The sequence below is a fragment of the Populus euphratica genome, unplaced genomic scaffold, assembly GCF_000495115.2.
Source record: "Populus euphratica unplaced genomic scaffold, PopEup_1.0 scaffold173.1, whole genome shotgun sequence".
Taxonomy (NCBI): domain Eukaryota; kingdom Viridiplantae; phylum Streptophyta; class Magnoliopsida; order Malpighiales; family Salicaceae; genus Populus; species Populus euphratica.
Window position 1 is genome coordinate 84,012 of NW_011499951.1, and position 14,147 is coordinate 98,158.

At 31.4% G+C, this 14,147-nt stretch overlaps 1 long non-coding RNA gene across 1 annotated transcript in view; it reads left to right on the forward strand.

Moving 5' to 3' along the window:
- LOC105137945 (uncharacterized) overlaps window positions 1-12,915 on the forward strand; it is a 13,904-nt gene extending 989 nt beyond the window's left edge. Inside the window, exon 3 of the long non-coding RNA XR_844673.1 lies at window positions 12,905-12,915. This is a non-coding gene — a long non-coding RNA (uncharacterized LOC105137945). The remainder of the gene's footprint in view (window positions 1-12,904) is intronic.
- Window positions 12,916-14,147: the final 1,232 nt, after the last annotated feature.

Genomic DNA, 14,147 nt, shown 5'->3' on the forward strand with positions numbered 1-14,147 from the left:
TTCAACTCATATTAATAAATCAAATATTTATAATATTTTTCATGCATATGAAAAATTATCCACTCATATGACTCAAAAATAAACAAAAGTTAAAGGTAGACATCGAAGAAAATCCTATTAACGTCCTACTAGTAGAATATCTAAATACAAAGAAGACATATTCAAGAACGACTCGAAAGAACATTTAACCTATTTAATACATTTAACTAAAAGTGTATTTCGTAATTTTATATGTTTTTTAACTAACTAGTCAATTTTCTCAAAAACCTAAAATTTAACGGTTTTTTCAAAGTCTAATTCATAATAAAATAAATAATAAAATTGTTAATAATTCACTAAATAATCCTAAATTATTTATCAAACCAATTTGCAAAGGGACTAATATGGAATTTATCATATTTTGAAGGGTCAAATTGTAACTTTTGTCAAATTGAAGGACTAAAAAAAATATCATAAATTTATGACTATAGTGGAATTATGTTTATAATTCATCCTCAATTCTGTCCAGAATCTCTAATTATACTCTAAGGACCATTCTAAAAATTTTCCAAATTATAAAAACAATACATGACATTATTATATCTGAGAATGATCTATAGATCAAGTCATAGCTTTCCAGCCTATATACTGATTTTGTTAAGAAAGAAGAAACAAATAACTTTCTGATGCAAATAAACAAGGCAAGATAAGCAATATCAGGATCCTTGATCAAACACAAAGCATACTTAATTTGCAAGATAATTTAAAGGAAAATAAATATAATCATGTAAAGATTTAAAAGTTTTAAGAAATGAACCTTGAAATTGAAATTTGTATTAATGCAAAGTTGTGATAATTTGTAGGAGATATGGGTTACAAGTTTTTAGAATTGATACAAAGGTAAAATTATAGAGGAATATGATTTGTCTATAGAGAAAGTAGATAAATAGTTGTATCTTGTTGTGCCCTGAAAATGGAAAGAAACCCCCTTTTATAGAGAAGGGAAGCCTTTGCTTTTGTGGTAGTGGGGAACATCTTTTGCAAATGGATGGTGCCTTTTGCAATAATGGGAGACACCTTTTTTAAATGGATGACATCTTTTTTCAGCAATAAGAGACACTTGAGTCGAAAGTATTTTGTAAGTTTTTGCCGACACTTTTTTTTTAGTGTCTTTTGATAGGTGGCAGAATGCCAAAATAGTCATCTTCATTATTGTCTTCAAGGGATATGGCAGGAGATGTTGAGTCAAATGAGTTGGATTGGGACAAGATCGTTTTAGGGTCGTGGCTTTATATAATGTTTTGCACGATTTGGAGGTATTCTTCCTTAGTTCTAACAGAGGTAAGGAGAGCTATCGTTTGAGCCTTTTAGACTAGAAATTTGGATTGAGGATGATGATTAATTATGGGAGCTATTTGATTCTTTTGTAACCATTCCATAACAACTAATTTGGAATTTTAAATTCAGCTACAAAGGAATTCCACCATTTAATTTTGAATTTACGAACAAGAACTAGATGTCTGTTTTGAAGATTGTATTAATATAACCATGAACATACCCATGGAACAAAAAACTTTGTACATAAAATGAGGAGGGAAGAAAACTTCCGTTCAAAAGGAGTTGGTTAAAAATTATTTTTTGAAATGGAGTTAACCATTTTCAACCAAAGGGTAGTCTTTGAGGTAGTCTATATGACAGTTGAAATAGTCCCACCATTGGAGGAACCAAAAGGGAAGGTTTGTAGTTGTCATGGTGTTATGGAAGTAGAAAAGCCAGGAGTGGCTGTGATTTGTGTTTTAGGTGAAAAAGGCATTAAACTAGGCTTGCTGGTAATCCCAGTAAGTATATGTACCATAATCCTAGTTATTTTGCTGGAGGGGTGTTGGGAGGGTTAACCCCAATCTGAAGGGTGGATGATTTTGTTATGATGCATGTGAAATATACTGATTCAGATGGTTTGAATGGATTTTGAAATGTTTAAATTTGACAGAGTTTGTGATTTCAAGGATGGCAGCATAGTAGGATTGAGATTTTGTTAAATCTCAGGGTTTGAAATGTTAATGTGGAGGGAATAGTTATGAAGTTGTAATGGAAGAGTTTTTATGATAAAAGCCTTCTTTCATGGTTAAAATATTTTGGAATTTAGTTTTGAAAATGTGTTGTGATTTAGATTTGGAAAAGCTTTGGTGAGGAGTTTGTAAAACAAGCAGGGGTTTTTGAGGAGGAAAATCTACTTATGGTTTTTAAAAGGGTTTAGAAATACTACCTATGGGTGACTCATGGTCACTGAAGGTCTGTTGGGAGATTTTTTTGTAAAGTTAGATGTAATTCTAGTGATTTGGAGAGAGTGTTAACCCAATATTGAATTGAGTCTATTTGTACTGGTGATTGTGTTGTAGTTTCTTATTCTTCAACGACTGCCTCATACCAGGATTTGATAGGTTTGACAACTAAAATGGGTAAAGACATGAGTTTTGTAGAAGGATTTAGGCTTTCTGGTTTTATAAGCTAAGTTTGGGGAGCTTTTCCTTTGTCTTTGGATTTTTTCTTAGGAGGCATGAGGACCTATTTTAAAGGAATTCACAGGGTTAGGGAATCAAGGATGGAATTGGAATCTCTTTTAATGTATACAATATCGAAATAAAAAATGCTTAAAATAGCTTGCTATTAGGAAAAAATCTATTTTGAAGCAAGATTTTGGACTTTTTTTGTAAAACTTCTTTTGCAGATTTACAATCAACACGCAAGAGGAATTTTTTATTTAATAAATCATTTTGAAATTTTATAACACAAAGAACAATTGAAAAAATCTCCTTTTTGATAGTGGAGTGTGTTTCTAGCAACCATTCCAATGGGCTGATGTATACTAGAGGATTTGTTATTTGTTATCTTAGATTGTTTATCCTGGGTTTGAGGCATCGATCTCGAAAATTTGAGGAGCTAATGTGTTAGCAAGATGGAGGAGAGGAATGGTTTGGACCTATTTCTTGATTTGTTTGACAAGGTTGGTATGGAGGTCAGACCAAGGAACTGTGATGGTTTATAACCTATCATATAAAGGTTTGACAAGATGAGTAATGTTTGGATAATAGTCTAAAATATAATTAAGACTCTCTAAAATCCTTTGTAACTGAGTTTTATCAGTAATCTTATCAAGAAATTTATTTGTAAAAGATAAAGATCTCTCTATGCGTGTTACAATACCTTGACAAATATAATATCTTAGGAAACAGACATGGGTTTGAAATAGAATTTTTTATTTATTTAGAAACAACTAAACCATTTTGTTTTGCACTATGAAAAAAATATATATAGGTGTTTGAAATGTTGATATATGGAATGAGAAAATATAAGAACATTATCAAGGCAAACAATACAAAATTTTAAATATGCATTGAAGATGTCATTCATAATGTGTTGGAATTCATATAGTATATTTTTCAACCCAAAAGATATGACATTCCATTCGTATTGAGCAAATAAAACAGTGAATCTAGTTTTGTATTGATCCTTGGGATCAATTTGGATTTGCCAGAAGCCAAATTTCATATCAAATTTGGAAAAGATAAATGCAGAATGGCAGAATGTAATTTTTACAGTAAATCTTTTTGGTTTGGAATTGGATACCTGATCCATATTAAAGCAGAATTTAAAGGTTTGTAATTGATCACAAGTCTTGGTGTGCCCTTTTCAATCTCAAAGTTTTTATTTACATAAAAGGATGCACACAACCAAGGTGATCGGGACTTTTAGATAAGATCTTTAGACTCGAAATCCTCAATTTCAAGTCTACAATGCTGTTATAAATCAACATTCATCTGTATCGGTCTCGCTTTTATAGGTATATATTTTTCTAAAAAAGTATCGTCATAAGGAAGATCAGCAATGTATTGTTTTCTTTTTCAAAAAGCATTGAGTAGGTCAGAACAGATTTGTTGTTCAATCTTACTTTGTAAATGAGCGATTTTCTTTTGTAAAATAGAATTTTATAATTGTTTTTCAATGCGACAAAAGAAAACATGGTTTCGTAAATCAAGCAACTGGAATTGTTTACCATGAATTAATACGTTTATATGATATGTATGGATAACGCATGCTTTGATCAAATTTAAATTCCTTGTTTTAGATTTTTCTAGAAAAGAAAAAACAAGTTTGATGCTTTTGACTTTGAAGGTAATGTAGTTATGATGTGCTTTGTATGGAGTAATTGATTAGTACTTAAAAGTGCATTTTTATCATGGTTTTATATTATCATTTTGCACTTGAAGTATCAATAACTCGTTAACTAAAGCATGTTTTATAATAATATATCTAATAATATAAGATACCTATAATTTGTGGTAAATGTCTATTTTTAATGCAGGCCTATCACATAAATGAAAGGATTGATTGATGACTTGAAGAACATAAATTGCAAGGATAAAGAGATGGCCAAACTTAGAAAAGAGATGTCGGTGCAATCCAAACCGGAACACTGTTCGGTAAATGGGTCATATCTGGAGCTATATATCTCAGATTTAGGTCCAATTTATATGGATAAAAAGGTAAGACATAGGCCTACAACTTTCATATGGAGCCCAAGATCTAAAAAGGCCATTATCAAGTCCAAATTGTAGCAACAACAAAGAAGCCCGAATCTGTCTTCCAACCCGAGCACTGTTCGGTATTTTGACATATCTAGAGTTCTAGAAGTCCAAATGAGCTGAAGTTTTTACACAAGAAAGCTGAGACAATTGCCTACAACTTTCATGTTTGCAACTGGCTCCAGTTTTGACGTTATCAATGACGTTTTGGGCAGACAAGAGAAGATAAGGATACATCAATCTTTTAGTCGTGTCAGTAATTATATCAATAAATAGAGTTCCAAGAATAATGGTGTGTATATATATATATAAAGAATAGTAGCTAAAATGTTTTGCAATTTTATGCTTAATGTGTATTTAATTTTTAATTAAACATAGTTCTCTCGTAATTGAAACATGCATTTCTAACCCACAAGTTATTAAAATTTACTTTATTTGTTTTCTGTTAATAAATTATAACTGTTGGGTTGAAATTTACTTTATTTGTTTTTTGTTAATAAATTATAACTGTTAGGTTGATCAAGTCAATAAGTTTCTGATATCATCATCTAGCTTATTTGTTTTTTAGAAGCAGTTGTGATGTAAAGCTATTTAAAGCCAGTTATTCTTTAATTCTAAAAAGTGAGTGAAGATACCGTTTTAGTTTACTTGCTAATATTTATTCTGATAATCAACAATAACATCATTTAAAAAGATGTTCTTAGCATTAATCTTATTTCTTAAAAAAAAATATTGAAAGTAAATTACCCATGGGATACATGATAGAGTGACCAAATATATATATACGTTTTGCAATCGTGCTCCATTGAGATAAGATAAAGGTGAAAGAAAATCTTTCCCTTGCCTCAACTTTGAAACAAATGATTACATATTTTGTGTGCAAATGTTTTCAATTATTCTTATTTAAATACTTGTAATTTTATTTTTTTATTTGAATATATAAAATCTTAATGTTTTTTTTTTATCTAATTCAAATTCTTTTGCATTATTGCTAAAATGGTTGTTAAGTCAACTCTTGATATGCTAAAATATTGAACCAAATGTGCTTAAATTTTCAATTTATTTGCATTTATTTTTTTATATTTTGGAATTTGTACTTTTATTTATATTGCATGAATATATGTTTTTTCAAAGCTTTAATATTAAAGCATTTATATTATAAATCATAATTAATTGGTGATGTTTTTCATTGAATTCCACCTAATCCCTTTATTTAGGCCATATTTTATCAAGTGAAAACTAACAAATAATTTTAACAAAAAAAATTAAATGACAAATATGTTTAAATCAAAAAATAAGAATAAGAGTAGCTGACATAAATGAAACAACATAAAAAAAAATATCAAGCATAAAACAATAGAATTATGTTTAAAAGGGTCTGCATATTAAAATCTTAATTTGAATTTTTATTACTCAATATTTTCTCTAATAAAAAATTAATATCACATATCTTTTAAGCTCCTTATATACTAAAACAATATCCTTAACAAATCTAAAAATATAATAAAAGAGTTATAATTTTGTTTTAAAAAAATCCTAAAACAACTAGGAAAATATTATAAATTATAGATAGTAACTTTTAGACTTTATTTAAAAACCTTTTCGAGCTTAACGGTTTTTAAGTTTTAACTTTATAGAAAATAGGGCATCTAGAATCTCCTAAAAAAATTTCATCACGATCCAAATAATGGATTGAATGCTATATTTGTTAACATAAGGTTGTGTGTTAGAAAAAAAAAATCCTACATCAGTCTCTTTAGGTTAGAAAGAACTCATCCTTGAGTTCAAATTGTTACTGCTTCAATCCATTGGATATCCACTCAAAAGTTACCAACCTTTTACATGTTTATTGTTTCTATTAAAAAAATCATAAATGTTAGTAGGCTTATTCATGGTTCAGTTTGGTTTGAACCACAAAAACCAACTAAACCGAGTAACTCAAATTTTAAAAAATTCAAACCAAATTGAACTGAATTTCGGTTCAAAATGAACAGGTTCAGTTTAGTTAAATTTGGTTTTTTGGCTTTAAAATCGAGAAACCTAATCACCTAAATTCCTAAAATCCATAATGCCAAACATGAAAACCGTAGAATAGATTTCCTTTACAAGAGGATATTTTACATCACATGATTCCTAATAGCTGCATTTCAATCCTCAATATATAATAATAAACAAAAAACCAAACCTAAGGAAATCCTAATGCAATTTTATATGATTTCTTAGTAACATGAACATAATCAATAAAAAAGTCAATCCTTTAATGAAATTCTAATTGAAGAAGAAAGTTTAATGAAATTAATAAGTCAAAATCAAACATATTTAACCACGCGATCAAAATAAAAAGGAGAAGGATGATAAATGGACTTTTGCATTGAGAATTGAGCTCTTTTTTGAGCTTAGGGATTTCACCCTTCTTGGTTATTGAGAAATACTTTGAATTATGACAAATGTTTTTAGCTCATGCTTGCCTACTTGTTTGGCTCTACAAATTTGCAAATGGTGAAAGACAAATGTGCGAGTGAGATACAAAACACATACCAAAATGTGAAATGAAGAGAGAAGCCAAGGAGATGGAGATGTGGGTTTTTGTTCGGCTAGAGAAGAGATAGATACAGGGGGCAGAGACGCAGAGTGGGTGAAAATTAAAAGGGAAAGGAAGAAGGGAAAACTAGTTTATGGTCTGGGCGATAGCTTTTCATGTAATGTTATTAGGGTTAAATGACTTAGTTCGATTTAGTTCACCTATTTCTATTGTAAAATCAAAATCGAATGATGGTTTTAAAAATCAGTTTAATTGGTTTTCCATCTTGGTTTGGTTTTCTTGGTTAATTTCATTGGTTTTTTCAGTTTTCTCAATTAATTGGTTTTCTTAAACACCCTTACCTCTTAGCAATATGCTTATGCAGAGACTCTAAGTCATGTGTAACACTAAAGATAATATGTTTTTCTTATTGGTTGACCTAAGTCTTTTTAGTTCTACACCACACATACCATATCGAAATCTCATGACCTAACATTGAATTTAAAATCCAATATTTTCTTTAAGCATCAACTTTAGACACTTAATTGTTGGTAATGAAAAATAGATCAATCCATTGATTTTCTTGTAGTTAAAAATGCCTACTACTTTAATATCTTTAAACTTAACTCCAAAGAACTCTTTTGAAGTATCAAAGAACTATTTACTTTCATAAGAGAATTGTTATAGATATTAACTTATTAAAATTTTAGGATTTCTACAACCCCCAAGTTCAATGATATATTAAGCTTATTCCTTGTCAAATTTTGGTAATTGTTTCCATTCTGCAAAATAACTAGATTCATAACAAAAAAAAAAGTTTCAATGTCACACATGTCCCAATCAAGAAGTCATTTCCTTTGCTCATGCCTTTAAAAATAAGTTTTTAAAGCTAACCAAAAATTTGCGATCACTTTCTTTATGATCCTCTCATTTTCTATTATTTATGTTTGCTAATTAATGAGATAATTATTTAACTTACCTCTGTAATTTTATTATCGCTAACTAAGAAATCAATTTTGTAATCTATCTTTTTTATGTTTTCTATTACTAGTTATTGCATATCTCTTTTTGAGAGAGAACCTCCTTATTTTCTCTTGCATAAGCACATCCTATTTTATAACGTTTTTTTAACTATGGTTATTCAATACAACATAACAACTAATTACTAGGAATTGTTGGGCTCTAATATTAATTGATGCAGATGAAACAACAAGTTGCGATGTCACGGTCACACAAATTAATTACCCTAGCTTAAAATACACAAGATAGTATATAGCAAGTACGGGGTCAATCTCACAAGGAAGGTTTAGTTCAATTTTTTGTGCTATATGTTATGTAATTGGGGGGTTTGATTTGTAATGATTTAAACTATGACAGAAATTAATCTAGCAAATAAAATCAATTAAAACTGAAATTTATTAAGAAAACAAATCTTGGTCACAAGCACACATCCACCTACAGAAATCAAAACCGATCTTTGAAACGAAACTCTAGTTTATATTCTGAATTTTTTATCTTTTTTTAATGTTGATTAGTTAACAGATCCACTATAAACCTAATTATAATCAACAAACAATCACAATGTCCACACTAATGATTTATTCCAATGACAGCCTTAAGATCTAGATAAATTCATTAATCTTAACAACCAAAATATTCGCAGCTTGTGTTGCTTTGATTAAATATTCTCTCTAAGTTTAATAACATAGTTCCACCATAATTATTAAACTTAGTTGCTTCACAAGTTTATATACCACAACTCCGGTTTTGATATTAAACTTAGCAATAGATTGTTCAAAATAATAACTTAGAGTCCACTCTAGCAATTAAGATAAACAATCATAGAAAATTCAATAAGAAAACAAGCATACTTATTCATAATCCAAACTGAAAATAAATGGAAGAATAAATCTCATGATTCTTGAATTCTGAAGGTTTTTGCGTCCTTGCAACCAAGAAAACAAGTTTAGCCTTGTATATATATTGAACTACTTCTAAAGATAGAAGAAAATATTATTTATAGTATGTAAAGAAGAGAGTTTGTGTTTCTTCACTTTTGGACGCTACCTCCTTTTTACGAGTTTGTGTTTCTTCACTTTTGGACGCTGCCTCCTTTTTACCCTCTTTCCCTTCTCTCTTTCTTTTTATATGATAAGAAACCTTATTCCTTATTTTACAAAATAATCCTCCTTTAAGTTGACAATTTATATTTAAGTACTTAAATAACTATTTTTCTAAAAAAGAGCACTGGCCATGCTTTAAATATTTAAGATTTAACTTAGAGGAGCTATATTGCTGAAATAAAAACTTGGATGCCTGTTTAGATGCATCAAAACATAATTTGGACATGTTCCTTCACGAAACCTGTTTGTTGACAGAATTCAATTATCATCTTTGAAAAATCATATCTCCCTCGTATGACATATTTTTTGGCTAAAATTTTGATTTTTTATAGGAATTTTAATCAGGAATCCAAAAAAATTAAGTTGCATCAATTGGACTTCTGTAGCTCCAAATATTCAAGTCGGAATGATTGAAGGTCAACATAGGCAAATTGCGAGATTTGACTTTAAAAGCTGTGATTTCCATGCTCTTTCTTATTTTATTTTCTTGCCTTAGATATCCAGAAAGGTATGGATGTTAGCTTTTTAATGCCACTGGAATCACTTCATTTTGACCTTTAGAGCTCACGCTCTACACAAAACATCGACTGAAGGTCAAGTCTGCCAATTACCTTTAATTTACTCCTTTTTGCATCTTTCATCCAAAAGTGCCTTTAAAGCATAAAACAAAGAATATCAAGATATTTTATATATAAAACATAGGCAAAACACTAGTTAAATATGGGTAAAACTATCGAATAATACGGCTGCATTACAACATGAAAAATATGATAAACATTAAAAGATAAAATAATACTGAAAAAGGTTACACAAAAAAAAAACTTAATTCAAATATATATTACTCATTATTTTATCTAATAAAAACTTAATATTATAGATCTTGTAAGCTTCTTCAAACCTCAATGATTATGAAATTTTAATCATATAGGAAACAAGGTCTATAAAATCTCTTAGCAAAGTTTTATGTAGATTTAACAGTTTGATAAAAAGTTATGCCTGTTACTTAAGGTTGAATGTTAGGAAAAAAATCCCTTTTATTAATAGTCTTTAAGTGGTTATTAATGAAGCTAAATCTAATAAATTTTGAAGGGTTGATGCCTAGTTGCTCCATATATAGCTCCTTTAACCATATTTTTTAAATGAATTTTAGTCAATCCAAATTGATCTTGTATGAAATTTTCCATAAAACAAATATCATTATTTTTTAAATGATTCATGTCATCAAATATACACATTCCAATTAAATGATGTAAGTTCCAACTATCTAAGTCACCTAGAAGAGAATAAAAGCCTGTATGGAAGTGTGGTTGCTGTTACTTTTCAAATAGCTTTTCATGTCAAAATGCATGCCAACGATGTTTTTTTATTTTTTAAAAATTATTTTTGACATCAGCACATCAAAATGATTTGAAAACACTAAAAACATATTAATTTGAAGTTGATAAAAAAATAAAAAAAAATCAATTTTTTTCAAAAGCGCTTTTGAAATGCAGAAACAAACAGTCTCTAAATACGCAAGATAGACGATTTGCATTTTAGATCTAATAATCAACAAGTGAAGGAGCCAGTTGTTATTAGTAATCCTAAAATAAAGAAAAAAGTGGAGTTGATTGAAATGAAGTTTTATTATTTAAAAAAGGAGTTAAAAATTAAATACAATTTTTCCATTGTTTTCATACATGTAATATTATAAAAAGAGGGCCCAACTCCAAGCTGTTTAATAATAATGGTGTTGAGTTTTTCAACCCTTTGACTTAGGATTAATTAGTTTTATTTCTTGATAAAGGCAAAGGAAGGGATATAATTTAATGGTATGGTGACACCTTGACATAATAAAAGTTATCAATTTAAGCCTAAAGTCAATTATAAAATTAAACAAGGGTATATAACAAAGGATCCTTTTAGTGTGATTAAAAGCAAAGAGTAGGCATAAGACCATTTATTAATATTAATATTCCATATAGCTCTATATTTTTTTTTACTTGACTCAAATGGATCGGATTATGAATCCAATTCAACAATCCTTAACACACTTATTTGTTCCATCTCTTTTTACTTCAAAAACAATGACTAACTTTTTAGCAATTAAATGTAACAATATTAAACTTTTTATAGTTTGGAAAAGTTATATTTCTTTATCTCTATAGGAAAAAAGAATATGAAATATAAAAGAAAATATCAATCAAATCAATTACAAGAATACCAATTATAGTGTCGATCAACCAAAAAAGAATCATTCTCTACTGATTTTCCTTTTAGCCAATCCATTTTCTAACCTTGGTACAGAACTAAAGTTAGTGAGTGTCGCACGTCCCCCGCGCAACAATTCGGCGATTTTTCATTCTGTTTCCTTGATTTGGTGTCTTGGAAGTCGCCACCTAGTATTTTCTTGAGGATTACTAGAAAACCCGAATTTACTGATCGTGGTCAGAGATTAGAGGGTAAGGGACTGGTTGTGGCTAGGGAAGGTATTAGCACCCCTAGCGCACCCTACCTGAAATAAGCTGCTTTGCGGTTTGATGTAATTTAAAAATTTGAAATATTAATTAAATTCTAAGGTTTTAATAAATCAGTTATTAAATTCCATAATTCATAAAAACTTGTTATTACATTTTTATGGAAAATATAACTTAATTTTATTTATCCTTAAGATATTTAATCATATTCAAATTAAACATTTAATTCTTTTTATCTTTTTTTTTTATTTTTATAATTCAATAACATAAAAAAAAAATACAAACACACGCCACTTTTTTACTATGCATCGGTTTTACATATTACAAAACAACAGAAATTAAATAAAAATACTAAAAGTAATTCTACAAACAATTTCCATCATGTGAAAATTACAGAAACAAACACCTAAACATCCGGGAATTGCAGAGGGCCTCTGGAAGCTGCCGGAACAGTGGCAGCGCGTTGATTCACGCGCCGCCGCGAAACCAAGAATGGGGAACAGGGGGTCTGGCTCGGCCTCTTCTCCCCTTCCTTTCCCTGCAGGCGGTAGATCTTCCAATCACCTGCAAGACACAAAAATCACAACCAGTCGATTTTATTTTCATTTTTCTTTTCTTCCGCTGTCTTCTCTCTTCCTCCCGGTTCGTTTCCCTCTGCTGGTAGCAGATCCGGCCGTTGGTTCATGGTCCAGATCTGCTACATGGGGTTGAACCGATGAAGAAAAGTCGGGGATTGCTGGGTCTTCACGAGTTGGCGGCTGGTTCAGGAGAATGGGCAGTTGAGGCCGAGTGAGGAGAGAGCTGGGTCTCCTGGCCTGTGAGTTGCTGTTGTATCCTTCTCTTATTTTCTTGTTCTTGCTTCAAGTGGCGGCAAGACAAAAGGGGCAGTCAGCTGCTAAGCTTTTGTCCGGTCTGTACGGTGGAGACCTATGAGGGTCGGGTGCTGGTGGTTGGTCTCCTGTGTCGGTAGGCGGCGGTGTTTCTTGGCTGACTATGGGAGATGACAGTGGGGAGGGGGAACCAGCCGCGGCCTCTAGCTCTGTTTTTGACCAAGGGAAGGGGCCAAGCTTCAGCTGATTTCAGGAGAAGAAAAGGAAAATGAGGAGAGGTAGGGGGGTTTGCCGTGGCTTTTTGGTTCTCTTTGTTTTTGGCAAAGGGAGGGGGTAGCCTTCTGTGCTGGTTGGCTGGGGAGGTCTTTTGAACTGGTTTTGGGGAGAAAGGTGCCGAAAATGGCAGAAAGAGGGCAGAGGGCTGATGGAGAGACTAGGGACAGTCTCTCCGGTTTTCCTCGAGGAAGGGGTGAGCTGCGGCTATATCAGGGGAAATGGGGGGAACGGTGATGGGCAGATGACAGGGTTGGTCTTTTTAGCTATTGTTCTAGGGCGGGGGGCGGCTGCAGGAGAAGAAAGGGATAGGTTTTTTTTTAGGGTCTTTTTTTTTGGTTTAGCTGTTCCCTATTAATTTTCTCCGCCCCTCTTTTTTTTCTCTGCACCTCCTCCCTCCAAATTTTTCTCCTCGTGTAAATTTCTCCACCCCCTTTTCCATTTACTGTAGCAATATTTATAGTAGAAATATTTGCTAGGTTTTCAAACTACTCCTTCAATTTTTCTTTTCTTTTCTTTTTTTTTTGTTAATTTTTATTATTTTTTTTGTATTTTTTAAAGCGAGCAATATCAACGTCGACTAAATCAGTGATTGTAAAATTTACGCGTTAAAAGTTGAACGCGTTTGAAATACCTTTGAAAATTTAATTTTTCTGAAATGATGTTGAAAATGCTAAAAACAATACAAATATATCAAAGTGCATTTTTTTGGGGTTTTTCATTGTTTTTTTCCTATTTTTGATTTCTTCTGAAAAGTTATCAAAAACATGGGTCAAAAATTGGGTAGCAACAGTGAGCAAGGAATCCTAAATACTATACAATTTATTTTTCTGAGTCTATTTTCACGAGCGACCTACCCACACGCTCATCCTACACATTCTCACATTGGTCTATTTTCACGAGCGACCTGCCCACATACTCATCCCACACATTCTCACATTGGTCTATTTTCATGGACTATTTTCACGGGCGACCTGCCCACACATATACACACTAGTCTATTTTCAGGGGTGACCTGCCCAGACATACTCATTGTGGTCTATTTTCACGGGCGACCTGCCCACATATACTCATGCTGGTCTATTTTCACGGGCGACCTGCCCAGACATACTCACACTGGTCTATTTTCAAGGGCGACCTGCCCTTTTGATTGGGTTAACCTGAGATCCCATCTGGCAATCTCCTTTAACCAGAACCAAAATTGGTGTGTAGCTCGGTCAACCTAAAATCCCATTTGGGAATTCCCTTTAACCAAAGCTAAGCTCTGTGTGTGCTTGAGTTAACCTGAGATCTCATCTGGTGATCTCTTTTAACCAGAATCGATACAAAGATGTGTGTGTGGGCTCATTGTAATGGGTGACCTGCCCAGTTGAAAGATGATG